At 43.1% G+C, this 11186-nt stretch overlaps 1 long non-coding RNA gene across 1 annotated transcript; it reads right to left on the reverse strand.

The window, feature by feature from the left end:
* Positions 1 to 4283: 4283 nt before the first annotated feature.
* LOC106610760 (uncharacterized) lies at positions 4284 to 5357 on the reverse strand. The gene is made up of 2 exons (XR_001329967.3): positions 5231 to 5357; positions 4284 to 4573 (listed from the first exon to the last, which is right to left on the reverse strand). It is a non-coding gene; the product is annotated as an uncharacterized LOC106610760 (long non-coding RNA).
* Positions 5358 to 11186: the final 5829 nt, after the last annotated feature.

Below are 11186 nucleotides of genomic sequence, written 5' to 3' on the forward strand. Positions count from 1 at the left end.
ATATCACCTGCTTGTTCATCGTCTAGTCCCAGTGTTTCCTAGCCTCGTAAACCAGCCCGACCGCTGTGCTCAATTGTTTCACTTCGAGCTTAGGATCAAAATTAGATTAAAATGCACACACCATAACTATCATGTACAACAAGCAGATATGAGCTTTCATGCTGTTCCTTTAGATGTCTTGTGATAAACAGACTACTTTACCTCAAAGGTGGTGAAGTAGGAAACACCATGCAGGGAGGAGAGGGATGCAAAAGAGAGGGATTCAAATGAAAACAAATCGATGTAAAATCAATGCAAACACCTTCCACAGCAAGAGGCTGTGTGCAGACCATGGAAAACTTGAGCCCCAAGGATAAACTCAGCAACAACAAAAAAATAAGCAAGAACTGGCAAATCTGGTGCAGTCCATGAGGAGATGATGCACTGCAGTACTTAATGCAGCTGGTGGCCACACCAGACACTGACTGTTACTTTTGACCCCCCTTTTGTTCAGGAACACATTATTCCATTTATGTTAGTCACATGTCTGTGGAACTTGTTCAGTTTGTTTCTCAGTTGTTGAATCTTATGTTCATACAAATATTCACACATGTTAAGTTTGCTGTAAATAAACGCAGTTGACAATGAGGATGTTTATTTTTTTGCTGAGTTTACATATGAATCACTTGAGGCCCTGTTAGCGATGCTCATGTAGACATGTCAGAGGGACTTGTTTCATCTTAAGGTGATCTGTTTTGTTTCTTGAACACCACTACTGCACATCTATGGCAAAGTTCTGATTCCGACTGAAGGTGTAAATGAACTGGTGCAAACCATCAGGCACCTGTATCTTGCTTCAAACCAATACACCTTGACGGAGCGTCGCTCATCAAAAGCAGGAAAACAAGGATTTAAGAAGATGAACCCATTTGGTTGATGCATAGAATCCATGGTATAGGTGGTTTAGGTAACTGATAAGATACTTTGCTCACAGGGAGAAGAGGGACACGAAACTACTCGATTGGAACCAGTGGCGATTTTAGCATGTAAATCTTGGTGGGGCAATAATAATAAAAAGTGGGATGCATGAGAGCAAAGCCACTACACAACACTAAGCAATACATGAATTGCACTATAACAGTGACAAACGGTGCCCACAAACTGTTTGGGCCTACATAAAGCTGTCCCAACATCTTACCACTGCTACACCTGGCTATCAGCAGAGCCTTGTCTGGCAGTCAAATAGTTCATTCAGCCTCATGTACTGCCTTTAAAAAAACATAGCTGATACGGCTGACTAGCTTAAACAAATGTAGTTTCTAATGACAATTGAGATGTACAAACTATGGCATAAGGGGACAAAAAGCAGATGAGGCAATCCGAAATTTCGATTAAGACATTAATGAGCGAGCTAGGATTGACATAGTCAATATAACTATTTGTTTAGCACTTTTGAAATGTACAGCGACAGAAATCAGAACATGGGCCGTTCTTAGGGTATTCTCCCTGTAAACCAATTCAGAACCGCAGGATAAATAAAGGGGACATATAAGTAGACAATGAAATCTCGTTGACTACATTTCTCTAAAGCAGGTTATAGGCTACATGTGCACTTCCAAGTCAGAATAGTAGGTGAAATAAAGAGGGGTAAATTGACCAAATTATGAGGGTGAAGCACATGGGCTACTAACATACACTTAGTATTACTTTCTTAGCTACAGTACACATATATCCCTGGCATATTACATCACTTATGCAGCAGCATACACAACATTTTTGGACTCCCCTTGTTGTGCTGTGCTCACTTGAACAGGAAGGTGGCACGGCGGACCTTCGTGGGCAAATTTTGTCATCAAAGTCTGGCATTCTCTGGATGTATGGTGCCTTCAAGACAACTGGGAACTCAGAAACAAAACAAGGTCAAATCATGACGTCATTGATCTTCAGGTTGTAGCTCTAGAATGAGGCCTGAGATCCCAACTTACAATTCCGAGTTGGATGACCGTTCAAAACATATTTCCCAGGCGGAGCTAGTTTTTTTTACGGAATTCCCAGTTAACTTGACTTCAGTGAGTTCAAGACTTCGCAGATCCGAGTCAGTTGTTTTGAGCGTGGCACAAATCATGCTTCATTGACAGCACGGCCAATGTTGAATGTTAATCAACTTTAAACTTGGAAAACACTTCATCCCTGATTTGGGACCACACAGCCACTCCACTGAATAGCAGGCTAGTGATTGCTTTGCAATGCTTGCAGTTAACCACTTTTACTGATTCCTTCCAAACCACTCCGTTGAATTTGCGATTTCCAACTTGTGTAATATTTATGGCCAATGGCCGATGAGCACCAATACACTATAATTTATCTTAATATGACAAGGATTAAAAAGGATTTGCCAGTAGATTGTCGACTTGACTCATGACTGCTAGCTCAGATTTTGAATGTATGTTGACAGTCCAATCAAAGCTACTGTAGATAACGTGATTTGACATTTTATCTGTGGCCAATGACCTTGAGCCTTCTTGGATGGACACTTCTAATGCAACTATGGTAGCACCCAAGGGGCTTGAATTTAAGGTCTACCCTCCCCACAAGTGACAAGAGATAATCATGGTGCAACTAGAGAACATTACCAACACCACATGTTCTGCTGGCTACCCCACCACAGAAAGCACTGAGCTAGGCTGAAACACCTGTGTTTTGGATCTGCCTTACTCAAGAAAGCAAGAGAGACCATATTTGTGTGCGGCTCTAATACTTTTCGTTAACAAACTGATGTGAGAATGCCAAACAGGTAAGCCTCAAAAACAAAATGAAAATGACCAATCTTCAGCATCGTTTCAAACCCCCTGAGGTCGATTAGCATTAAATACCCATAGTTTGCATTGGATGCATGTAAATCCACCGCATCTGCCTGTGTGAAAACCGGTCTACTCACGTCGCTCGCAAACACATTCAGTTTCTCTACAACCATCTTGGGACCAGTCTGAACAGCCTCTAACATATGAACAGTCTACACACCATGACCCCTCTGGAAAGGGGAGACTCAAACATCACTTGAAGGTCCCACAGTATGTTGAAAAATAGATTTAGTGCCAATAAATACATTTTACAAAAGTATCCTGATCTCAGATCTAGGACAGAGAATGAACTGTATGGGCTAATTGCAGTAATGTCTAATAGTTACATGGTTTCAGTCAAGGGAGTTTAATTATAAACAAGTGAAAATAATCTTGATATGACCTTAAAACATTCCATTTAGCTTAGACTTATGGGATGAACGTCACCATTGTAAAAAGGTAACCAGAGCCAACCAGCAAGACCCAGTGTCAATAAACATTTAGTTTAAATATACCTTACAGGTTTACCCTGAACATCTTTGTAGGCTAGTTTACAAATGACTGGTCACAGGTCAATGTAGCTAGGGTAAAGTAAACGCGCTTTAAAGCAGACAAGTCAACTGTCAGGACACTGACCTGTTTTGGCCACAAGGGATGTAAGACTTATCATGTCCTAGTTGACATGGCATAAATGCTACAACTGGCCAAAGGCAAACATTCCTATTCCCCATTCTAAAATAAGGATTTAAATTGTGGCACATCAAACCTAGTCTACCTGAGTAAATCCCTGGTCTTAGCTATGTGATCAATAAAGGGGCTGGAGACAGTGGAACAGAGCAAATTACTTGGCAGGTCTAGCTTTATAATTTACAGACAGGAGAAGTCAAAATTATGTTTAAGTATTTTTATTATATAAGAAAAGCGTCACAATTAAGCTATATTTCAAAGCTTTAATTGAGCCTGACCATAAAAACACATTTAAGCATATCACATGATTTACACAATTATATCTCACATGCCAACTCAAACAATCCCATATTCTAGAAATAAATGTCACAAGTGTACATCAAGCCTGACAAAGTAGTCACTGCAGTTGCAGAAGTACCAGTGTTCATGCATGTGCCACAGATTCATTTATACCTTATTTTCGTAGTGCCTCAGACATTTCTTTAGACATGTTAAATTGTTAAGAAATCACTAAACTACCCCCTGGTGTCTACACTGGAACAGGGGGACCAAACGGTTCAAAGTGCAGAGTTCCGTACTGCCGCCATGGAGAGGACCGTACCGTTCAGCCTATGGGCATGGGGCCAGTGTGCGAGGTGTTTAAACAGGCCGGAAGGTGTGAGGGTAAATAACAATTCCCATCAGTGAAGTAGAAAAGGGTTATCGTCCGGCACGCAACTCGACCGAATCTCTCCGGTTAGGAGCGCACATGACTGCCTTTCTGAAGTGCATTTAAAAAAATGTGCTCTTTGTAAAACAGTTCGCCCCATCTAGGTCGCTGATGTTAAAGTCTTGCCGGTGTCTGTTCAGTGATCAACAGCCCTCTAGAAGCGCCCCTGTAGAGAGCCCCCCACCAGGATGGGTATGATGAGCGCGACCGAGCTGGACTGCAAGGACGCACTGGCTCCTTTGGGAATGGTGTTGTTCTTGGCGACATCGGGCATCTTGGTCATGTTAGAACTCGCGCCGCCAGCTTTGGTCGTAGCATTCATGGCAGGGGACTGTGTGCTAGCCTTTTGCGCGTGGACCTAAAATAGGAGAGCAGAGGGGCTTGTCACATGTGAAAAACACGTCAACCTGAAACATTTGACGAATCAGGACAATTATCAATAAGACTTCACTTTCGTCCGACTAAATTAAAAAGGGAAAACGGTCAGCTAGGCAATCAAATACAAGAGCCCTATGGCAATATGTTCCAACAACATGCACCTTAGAAAATGTAAGAGCCATCACCTTGTGGACAATGTTTTCCATAGCCTATAGGGTAACGGGCAACGTCCTGCATTTGAATTGCACAGTCAAGGATAAGAAATAAAGACACAGTCGCGCTAAAATTACATTAGCCAGCCTATGCATGTTGTAGTAACTTTAGGCTACTGAATCCTTTATCTGAAGAGGCGTCGCCGTTCCACATTGCGTGGCACGCTAGACTTTGCCGACATTTCGTCAATCATACTGACTGAAAACATCTGAGGTGAATTATACGCGCCATCATTCGCTTGTCATTGTCGAAAAATCATACATTTATGGTAACACATGTCTGAATAATAAGCCACAATGAAAGTTACACCTGTCCTGTTGAAATACATTTGCTCTCCAGAATAATGGGTAGCCTAATTCAAATCCGGGTTCATCTAAAACAAACATGATAAACAGTACATCATTTTTGAAAGAACATGTCTTACCTGTGATGAAAAATGCATGGCAAGGAGAAGTAATCCAATGTAAGGCATCACAATTTTAGTCATCTTGTTATCGGTATCTTCCCAGCCACAATTACGCGTAATATAGCTATGCTGCCTCCGTCTTTTCTCAAGATGAATGACTGGAGGACAAACCCAGGGGATTTTATACCACCACCGAGCGTGACGTTAGGCAACGCTGCGCATCCCCCAAACCACCTGTACAGCCTTCCAATCAAATGGAAACCTACAGTTTATCAGAAACTTCCCATAAACTACACCTCTGAGACCTATTATTATACATCTTAGGGTGTGACTAGCAGCAATACAAATAGCCTTTGTGTTTATAATCATTGTCTTTTGATATGAAATCACTAGCTTACAATTTGAAGAGTTTGAGACAATTATTCTCTCTACCTTCCTCCTCGGAGAAGGTTGATTCCATGAGCATGATGGGGACATTTTTCAAACAATAATAATTATACAGGTAGTCTAGTTTATGTTGTTCAATATATATTTATGGGGATATTTTGCCTGGTAAATGGCAAAAAGTTTTACACAAGCAGCTCTTATAGCGACCTCTTGGGGTAAACATAAGCTTTTTACCACAACGCAATTCGGTTCATATGTCCCTTCCCGTCCGTAGTTGTCGGCCTATTGGTCTCACATGGAAGCTATAATTCATTTGCGGTAACTAAGGTCAAGTGAATACTCGAAAAGTACATTTCCTAAAGAAAATGTGTGTGCTTGCTAGCTTGACTTGAAGTAATATGGTTGATAGAAAAGGATAGCTGGATTAGGTGAAAGTTGGTTGGGTGTCTCTAGCTTGAACGGTTCTAGAGTTAGGCCTATAATATTACTGTTGGTGGGTTATCTATGCTAATTAATGAAAATGTAAATAGTTATCATTTATAAAGTTTTGAAAATGTTGAAGTTGTTTTAATGTTTGTAGCTGAAATGGTGAAAGAGCAGTAGCATTTAAAATGTCTATCACTGTGTTCTTATGGTTGGCATTGGGAGATTCTCAATTGGTCTAATGCCCATCCTCCATAGCTGCAGGAAGTAGGGGTGCTGGGGCTGCGGTGGAGATGGAGTTCTTTGAAATCAAATCAAATTTTATTCATCACATGCTTCATAAACAACAGGTGTAAACTAACAGTAAAATGCTTACTTACGGGCCATACCCAACAATGCAGAGAGAAAGAAAAAGATAAATATTTGAAAAGTATTAACTTTATTCAGCACGCCCTACTCAAAACATCTTGACATGTTTGCGCAGTGGGGAACCTATTCGCCTTCAGGTTGTGCCAGGTTTGTGATTCTGAAAGGACAGCCACCGTAATACCAGAGCTCTCATGTAGGAGAGTGCACTTTCTGTAGAACACAAAGGGCCAGTGGTGTAGGGGAGGGTATACGTAGGTATAAACCGTATACCCATTTTGTTTTCAGTCGGCATTGCGTATACTCACTCCTTAGTCCCTACTGATGCGTATCAAAGTAGTGTAGTGGAGGTATACGACTTGTAGTACAATAGAGAAATCATGCACAAAGTTGCCAACATAAATCGCAAAGCACGTGAAGTATATTCACATGTGCACCACACACAAAGCCTAGTTTCAGCGAAATATCATCTGCAGGCAGCCAGAGTGTGCAGCTCTCAACTGGTTTTGGCATGGAGCAGCTCACAGATGAATGACATTGGTAGCCGGTAGGGTAGGAAAGACATTTCAACTTATGATATCTACCAGTAAATGCTAACTAAGACAACAATGGTATGCAAACCAAGTATTGAAAAAGTTTAGACCAAAGTGTTGGTTAGTAGGCTATTTGTGATGCGCAATTGTCATCATGGGCTATTTGCATCAGGGTGTAGATATGGATGGGCCTGGGTGGACCAAGGCTCATCGACTTGGAAGCCAGGCCCTGACCGGCACACCCAATCAGACTGATGTGGTTTAAGCATTGTTGTGGACTTAGCCCATCTAATTTTGTGATTTTGAGAGTGAAAATCAGAGAAATCTATAGGAAAACTCACAACGTGAGATCAAAAGACAGATACTGGTGGACAAGGAGGCATACAAGCAAAGGGTGGAGATGACCCTGTCCTCAGGAAACTCAAGTGTGGCGTACTGCATTAGCATCGAATAGCCCCTGCGACATGCAACTTTTCAGGGAAGTTAGGAACCAATATACAGTCAGTTAGGAATGCAAAGGCTAGCTTTTTCAAACAGAAATTTGCATCATGTAGCACTAATTCCAAAACATTTTGGGACACTGTAAAGTCCATGGAGAATAAGAGCACGTCATCCCAGTGGGCAGGAGGTGCTCTTATTCTCCATGGTCTTTACAGTGCCCACTGCACTGAGGCTAGGTAATACTGTCACCACCGATAAATCTACAATAATCGTGAATTTCAATAAGCATTTTTCCACGGCTGGCCATGCTTTCCACCTGGCTACCCCTACCCCGGCTAACAGCTCTGCACCCCCCGCAGCAACTGGTTCAAGCCCCCCCTCCCCCTTCACCCAAATCCAGATAGCTGATGTTCTGAAAGAGCTGCAAAATCTGGACCCCTACAAATCAGCTGGACTAGACAATGTGGACCCTCTCTTTCTAAAATTATCCGCCGCAATTGTTGCAAACCCTATTACTAGCCTGTTCAACCTCTTTCATATCATCTGAGTTCCCTAAAGACTGGAAAGCTGCCGCAGTCATCCCTCTTCAAAGGGGGAGACACTCTAGGCCCAAACTTTTACAGACCTATATCCATCCTGCCCTGCCCTGCCCTGCCCTGCCCTGCCCTGCCCTGCCTTTCTAAGGTCTTCGTTAGCCAAGTTAACAAACAGATCACCGACCATTTTGAATCCCACCGTACCTTCTCCGCTACGCAATCTGGTTTCCGAGCTGGTCATGGGTGCACCTCAGCCACGCTTAAGGTCCTAAAGGTCCTAAACGATATCATAACCGCCATCGATAAAAGACAGTACTGTGCAGCCGTCTTCATCGACTTGGCTAAGGCTTTCGACTCTGTCAATCACCGCATTCATATCCCGCACATGTTTGGCCCTGTCCGGGGGTATCATCGGATGGGGCCACAGTGTCTTCTGATCCCTCCTGTCTCAGCCTCCAGTATTTATGCTGCAGTAGTTTATGTGTCGGGGGGCTAGGGTCAGTCTGTTACATCTGGAGTATTTCTCTTATCTTATCCGGTGTCCTGTGTGTATTTAAATATGCTCTCTCTAATTCTCTCTTTCTCTCTTTCTGTCTTTCTCTCGGAGGACCTGAGCCCTAGGACCATGCCTCAGGACTACCTGGTATGATGACTCCTTGCTGTCCCCAGTCCACCTGGCCGTGCTGCTGCTCCAGTTTCAACTGTTCTGCCTGCGGCTATGGAACCCTGACCTGTTCACCGGACGTGCTTGTTGCACCCTCGACAACTACTATGATTATTATTATTTGACCATGCTGGTCATTTATGAACATTTTAACATTTTAACATTTTGACCATGTTCTGTTATAATATCCACCCTGCACAGCCAGAAGAGGACTGGCCACCCCTCATAGCCTGGTTCCTCTCTAGGTTTCTTCCTAGGTTTTTGGCCTTTCTAGGGAGTTTTTCCTAGGGAGTTTTTCCTAGCCACCGTGCTTCTTTCACATGCTTTGCTTGCTGTTTGGGGTTTTAGGCTGGGTTTCTGTACAGCACTTTGAGAATATCAGCTGATGTACGAAGGGCTATATAAAAATAAATTTGATTTGATTTGAATTTGATTTGATATCGGCAGACTCAACAGCCTTGGTTTCTCAAATGACTGCCTCGCCTGGTTCACCAACTTCTTCTCAGATAGAGTTCAGTGTGTCAAATCGGAGGGCCTGTTGTCCGGACCTCTGGCAGTCACTATGGGGGTGCCACAGGGTTCAATTCTCGGGCCGACTCTTTTCTCTGTATATATAATAATGATGTCGCTTTTGCTGCTGGTGATTCTCTGATCAACCTCTATGCAGACGACACCATTCTGTATACAGTGGGGGAAAAAAGTATTTGATCCCCTGCTGATTTTGTACGTTTGCCCACTTACAAAGAAATGATCAGTCTATAATTTTAATAGTAGGTTTACTTGAACAGTGAGAGACAGAATAACAACAAAAAAATCCAGAAAAACGCATGTCAAAAATGTTATAAAATGATTTGCATTTTAATGAGGGAAATAAGTATTTGACCCCTCTGCAAAACATGACTTAGTGGCAAAACCCTTGTTGGCAATCACAGAGGTCAGACGTTTCTTGTAGTTGGCCACCAGGTTTGCACACATCTCAGGAGGGATTTTGTCCATTTCCTCTTTGCAGATCTTCTCCAAGTCATTAAGGTTTTGAGGCTGATGTCTCGCAACTCGAACCTTCAGCTCCCTCCACAGATTTTCTATGGGATTAAGGTCTGGAGACTGGCTAGGCCACTCCAGGACCTTACTGTGCTTCTTCTTGAGCCACTCCTTTGTTGCCTTGGCCGTGTGTTTTGGGTCATTGTCATGCTGGAATATCCATCCACGACCCATTTTCAATGCCCTGGATGAGGGAAGGAGGTTCTCACCCAAGATTTGACGGTACATGGCCCCGTCCATCGTCCCTTTCATGCGGTGAAGTTGTCATGTCCCTTTAGCAGAAAAACACCCCCAAAGCATAATGTTTCCACCTCCATGTTTGACGGTGGAGATGGTATTCTTGGGGTCATAGGCAGCATTCCTCCTCCGCCAAACATGGCGAGTTGAGTTGATGCCAAAGAGCTCCATTTTGGTCTCATCTGACCACAACACTTTCACCAGTTGACCTCTGAGTCATTCAGATGTTCATTAGCAAACTTCAGGCAGGCATGTATATGTATTCTTGAGCAGGGGGACCTTGCGGGCGCTGCAGGATTTCAGTCCTTCACGGCGTAGTGTGTTACCAATTGTTTTCTTGGTGACTATGGTCCCAGCTGCCTTGAGATCATTGAGAAGATCCTCCCGTGTAGTTCTGGTCTTATTCCTCACCGTTCTCATGATCATTGCAACTCCACGAGGTGAGATCTTGCATGGAGCCCCAGGCCGAGGGATATTGGCAGTTGATTTGTGTTTCTTCCATTTGCAAATAATCGCACCAAATGTTTTCACCTTCTCACCAAGCTGCTTGGCGATGGTCTTGTAGCCCATTCCAGCCTTGTGTAGGTCTACAATCTTGTCCCTGACATCCTTGGAGAGCTCTTTGGTCTTGGCCATGGTGGAGAGTTTGGAATCTGATTGATTGATTGCTTCTGTGGACAGGTGTCTTTTTACAGGTAACAAGCTGCGGTTAGGAGCACTCCCTTTAAGAGTGTGCTCCTAATCTCAGCTCATTACCTGTATAAAAGACACCTGGGAGCCAGAAATCTTTCAGATTGAGAGGGGTCAAATACTTATTTCCCTCATTAAAATGCAAATCAATTTATAACATTTTTGAAATGCGTTTTTCTGGATTTTTTGTTGTTGTTATTCTGTCTCTCACTGTTCAAATAAACCTACCATTAAAATTATACTGATCCTTTCTTTGTCAGTGGGCAAACGTACAAAATCAGCAGGGGATCAAATACTTTTTTCCCCCACTGTACATCTGGCCCTTCTTTGGACACTGTGTTAACAAACCTCCAAACGAGCTTCAATGCCGTACAACACTCCTTCCGTGGCCTCCAACTGCTCTTAAATGCTAGTAAAACTAACTGCATGCTCTTGAACTGATCGGTGCCCGCACCCGCCCGCCCGACTAGCATCACTACTCTGGAGGGTTCTGACTTAGAATATGGGGACAACTACAAATACCTAGGTGTCTGGTTAGACTGTAAACTCTCCTTCCACAGTCACATTAACCTGTTGGGGCTAGGGGGCAGTATTTGCACGGCCGGATAAAAAACGTACCCGATTTAATCTGGTTACTACTCCTGCCCAGTAACTAG

The sequence above is a fragment of the Salmo salar genome, chromosome 09 (assembly GCF_965601325.2).
Source record: "Salmo salar chromosome 09, fSalSal1, whole genome shotgun sequence".
Lineage (NCBI taxonomy): Eukaryota > Metazoa > Chordata > Actinopteri > Salmoniformes > Salmonidae > Salmo > Salmo salar.